Below are 5750 nucleotides of genomic sequence, written 5' to 3' on the forward strand. Positions count from 1 at the left end.
TAAATGTCAATGATTACCTATTAATGTCTTCTACACTAATTTGAGGACTCCTCCATAATGCTTAATCCCAAGAAGTTCATATATAGCATAAGGAACTTATATACTTTCCTTGATCATGGTTAAATTCTTCAGACCAATTTCTGGTGCACAAATCATCCTAACAGTACCTATATCCCACCTATAAGAAAAATATTCGATGAGAAAAATCTATATGGTGGTTTCAACCTTTGCTCATGGTATCTAAACCCAAGAATATTTGTTTGAGTCCTATGTCCATCAATTCCCCACATGACCATGGTAAAGGTCCTGAGACCCATTCCAAGTGTTGAAAGCCTACTAATGACACCCATGACCATAACGAGAGGCTAAGGGTCACCTACCAAGGTCGTGTGTGGTCATTTTGATGATACGCCCATAATTCATATAGGGTTTAAGGAACTTATTGTCCTTACTCGATCATGGTGAAAGACCCAAGACCCCTATGTGGTTTGAAAAACCTCCTAATAATACATGTATAACACCTAAAAGCGAAAGGTCCCCTTAACAAAACTATATAATATCACTACAATACTATAGATAAATAAAAATAATTCACCAATGTGTGAAGTATTCTCATTAAACAAGCAACAATAGAATTATAAACACGAGATAACGAATCATATCATTACAACTTAGGAGTATCATATCTGAACAATTAAATATGCCTAATAATTAAGTAATTACAAGAAAAGTATAATTAAATTCATAGAATACTAGTTTTGCCAAAGAAATATCAAGGCAGATCCACCTGAAGGGATTACATCTATATGGCTTATTGGCATAGCCTAACCTCCAAGGGTGTCGAGGAGAATTGATTGGATGACCTCCCATTAACAAAGTACTTTAGTGACAAAAATTCGACCAATTAAACTCACCCTCGAGACTTTCATAAATTAATAAAAATGTAAAAATCACTTTACATTATTCAATTCTACCTACAACTTGAGTATAGATGAGTATCACCTGAATTATGACCACAATGTTCAACCTTATTAAATGGTGCACTATAACCAGCATAGATCCATCTTAAGTACGGACAACAAAGAGATGAAATTTCTTCACATGAAAACTTCTTTAGAGTGCAAAATGCAATGTTATTTTTCATTGTTTAAATTGTATTTGTGAATGGTAAATATTGTATATATAAGACCAAATAAACATTTTAACCATAAAAACCTAATTTTTTATGATATATACTTAATTTTTTTTAAATGATATGTACTTGACATTAAAATATTTTATATAACATGTACATCCAGACATTTTATCATGTAAATTAAAATAGTTTTTTATTATTAATATATTTTTAAGCATATGTGAATATTAATATGTATTAAAATATTTTATCCATAACTCACATTGAATATATTTTTATATACAACATTAAAATATTTTATCTTAACATTTTTTTCTATATATAAATATATATGAAGTTGATATTGACATAAATTAGTTAATGTAAATCTTCAAATAGTTTATTTAAATTTATTGTTGAAATATTTTTGAAAAATATAAGATTTAAACATGTTACTCACACATTTTTTTTGGCACTTCTAATTACTTTACAACATATTCAATTTTTCTCTATTATAGTCAACATTATTTTTCTATTTAAAACATAATTTTTATTTTTATTTTAAAAGGGAATAGACAAACTTACACATCTTTTCTCATTCCAGATTATCGAATGAACCTCTAAATTCAATAAATTGTGAGAAAAAAAATAAAGTTAAACCTTGTTTGATATATAAAACAATATACTAAATGAAATACATCAAAGTCAACCACATGTGAATTGAAATTGAAAATAGAACCTAATATTTTTTTTTTATAATAGAAATAAATAAAAAGAAACCACCTATTTTTAGAATTTATCGATTATTTTAAGATATCCAGAAAATTTAAAGTCCTTACTTATCACAAGGAATGTGATAACACTACCATAAACTCCATCACCTCACCTCACCTATGTATTTATCAAACATATAGTGTCTTAAGAGTACCATAAACTCTATCACCCGTGTATTTCTTAAACATACATTATTTTATAGGGAGGCACAATTATCTGGAAATGACGCATATCCTCATACTACTCCTGAACTTCCAACCATTCATATCACGAACACAAATGCACAGTGTGTCCTGCATAACTCCTCTGATTCGATGGGCGAAATGACGATCTTTCCTCTGGCTCGTCCACTTTCCTGATGCTTGAAAGCCTCTTTCACGTTTCACGTCACTGAAAGAGTACGAGCTCTTGGGATCGATCACGGGCTTCAGCTTCTCACTCTCTATGTACGGCTGCAGCTTCTCCACGTTTTGGGCGTGGGGTGAAACCCCAAAAAATTCAACCCTGCCATGAAGCTGAAACGAAGCTATGTCCATAACTTTGGCTTCCTCTTTGGCCACCACGAGACTTTGCTGAATCCCCTGCAAATTAGATAAAAACATAGATTAGGTCACCTGACAGGTGAAGACAAGCAAAGCAAGGGGAGTGAGTGAATGACCTATGGTGTCAAAAATGAAATCGAATTTCTCGTAGATCTGATCGTAGCTCTGCTTCGTATAATCGATGACCACATCCGCCCCCAGGCTTTTCACGAACTTGAGATTCACAGTGCTAGACGTGGAAACGATCCTGGAAGCTCCATAGACATGCCTTGCCAGCTGTGTTGGGTATTTTTAAATGGAGAAATACCAAAACCAGATAAAATAACCACCACAGAGACGATGCTCTGTTTACTCTGTCCAGGATCTTTTCCAGAGAACCTCTTTTAAGAAAAAAATTAACTCAGAACACAGTCCATTACACAGTCAAAAAAAACTTCTATTGATTTAAAACAAAAAGACTGATACATGCTTCATCCTCTGTGCAGAGAGGGATTCACTAAACAAACTATGTCTCTGTATTTTCTTGTTTTCCACTGCTGTGGATGTTACATAAACAGTTTCAAAAACATTACTGTATTTTTCATTGCCATACCAACATTACAGCACTGTTGTGCATATACAAAAAAGAAAATCGCACTAACGTGCGTAGCCACCCCACTCACAATACAAAAGGAACAACACTCCACTACAGTCGCACGTAGACTTACATGACTATAAAAAAACATTCGTATATAACCAAAACATAAAAACATTATGTGCCGTAAAGAAATTAAGACAACTACCTACTTTCTACGAACAACAATGAATACATTAAATTTCCCTTCTCGGCAGTCAACGCAATGCCTAACACTTCACGCAAGATTTCGATTTGACGTTGGCGGAATGCACATTTGGGAAATCGACGGCGGAGATCGCGCGACCAGCTGATCCGACATGGTTCGCACACCCTCCTCAGGCAAACCAAACGACCGTTACCGTCAGGGGAAAGTGGTTTTGGGCGTCGTACAAGAGATGCGTGGCGGCATGTGAATGTGTTTGGAGCCTCAGCTACGGATACCGCCTTTGGTGAATGGCAGTGCGGGGAGACCGGGTGGTTTTCCTGAACCACCGCGCTGTTTAAAATTACAATTTTAACACTCCCCTTTAATTTTAACAGCCACGCGTTCGGTCATTCCCAAACACTTTCTCAAAAATTCGAAACACTTCTGAACCAGTGGCTTTGTCAAGATGTCTGCAACCTGTTCCTGGGTCCTGCAATGTTCGAGGACAATTTCTCCATTGTTCACTAATTCTCTGATGTAGTGAAACCTTGTATCGATGTGTTTCGTTCTCTTATGAAACACTGAATTCTTTGACAAAGCAATAGCTGAGCTATTGTCACAAAAGACCACTGTTGCTTTTGCCTACTCTTGGCCTAAGCTTCTCAACATCCTTCTCATCCAAACTGCCTGACATGCTGCTGCTGTCACTGCCACATATTCAGCCTCTGCTGTAGACAATGCTACAATGGACTGCTTCTTAGAAGCCCATGAAATGGCTCCTGAACCCATGTTAAAAACATAACCGGAAGTGCTCTTCCGATCATCTACACTTCCAGCCCAATCACTATCAGTGTATCCAACCAAATCTGAATGTTCTGAGACATTATATAAAATTCCAAACATTTTGGTGCCTTTGACATACCTCAAAATTCTCTTTGTTGCCTGCCAATGTGCCTCCTTTGGCCTCTCCATGAACCTGGAAATTAAACTAACAGCATACATTAAATCAGGCCTAGTTGCTGTTAAATACATAAGGCTGCCCACAATGCTTTTATACAAGCTAGGATCAAAATCCTTGCTGCTGTCCTCTCTGCTGAGTTTTAATCCCATTACTGTGGGAGTGATGGCTGCCTTGCATTCTTGCATGTTAAATCTGCCCAAAACTTGATTTACATATCTTGCTTGAGATATAAAAATCCCTTTTTCATTTTGATCTACTTCTATGCCTAAGAAGTATCTCAACAAACCCATGCCAGTCATTTCAAATTCATCCTTCATGACTGATTTAAAATTCTCAATAAGATGAATCCAGTGAAAATAACATCATCTACATACAAGACAACAATTAAAATTTTACCATCCTTTTCCTTGATGTAGACTGTGGGTTCTCCTTCACATTTGTCAAATTCATTCTCCAATAGATATGAATCTATCCTGCTGTACCATGTTCTTGGCGCTTGCTTCAGCCCATAAAGAGCTTTCTTCAATTTGCACACTTTGTGCTCTTCACCTTTCTTCTCATAGCCGAGAGGTTGTTCCACATAAACCTCTTCCAATAACACTCCATTTAGGAATGCTGATTCCACGTCCATTTGGTAGACTTTCCATTTGTTTTGAGCTGCTATGGAGAGCACTGCTCTCACGGTTTCCATTCTTGCAACCGGGGCGAAAGTCTCCTCATAGTCTCTCCCATATTGCTGCTTGTACCCTTTGACAACCAGCGTTGCCTTATGTCTTTCTATTTTACCTTCAGCATTGCTCTTGGTCTTGTAGACCCATTTCACACCAATGACTTCTTTGCCTTTTGGTAGCTCAACCAAATCCCATGTTTTGTTTCTCTCTATGGCATTCATCTCCTCATCCATAGCTTCTATCCATTTCCTATCTTTAATTGCATCCTCGAAATGAATAGGATCATCAACATGACAAAACAAGGCAAATAAGGAATTCATTCCTTCATCATAAATATCACTTAGATTCCTAAACTTCTTACCTCTTTCACATGGTGTGCAAGTGCTTGAAGATGCACTTGAATTTCCTCCTTGTGGTGTGCTTGGAGAAGCACTCTCATTTATCCTCAATGGTGTACCTTGCTATCCTTGTGTTGTCCTCAATGGTGTCCCTTGTTGTCCTTGTGTTGGCGCTACTGTTTGGGGATGCATTTCAGCCACCTCCTCTTCATCTTCATCATGAGGCAAACAACTTTTAATGTTCACTGTTTTCTCTATGCTTCCATCCCAAGCTTCCTCCTCAATGAATTGAACATCCCTGCTGACAAAGAACTTCTTGGCAGATGGGATGTACAGCCTGTAGGCTTTGGATTCATCACTATATCCAATGAAGATGCATTTCTCCCCTTTGCTGTCCAACTTCCTCCTTAGCTGATCTGGCATGTGTGCATAGGCCACACATCCAAAAACTCTCATGTGGGTGACTCCTTGCTTTCTCCCATTCCATGCCTCTTCTAGCACTTTGTTCATGACTGCCTTTGTAGGACACCTGTTCAAAATATAAACTGTACAATGTACAACTTCAGCCCAATACTCATTTGGAAAATGC

Source organism: Pinus tabuliformis, chromosome 9 (genome assembly GCF_031772625.1).
Source record: "Pinus tabuliformis cultivar Carrire ecotype Pingquan chromosome 9, CPIR1, whole genome shotgun sequence".
NCBI lineage: Eukaryota > Viridiplantae > Streptophyta > Pinopsida > Pinales > Pinaceae > Pinus > Pinus tabuliformis.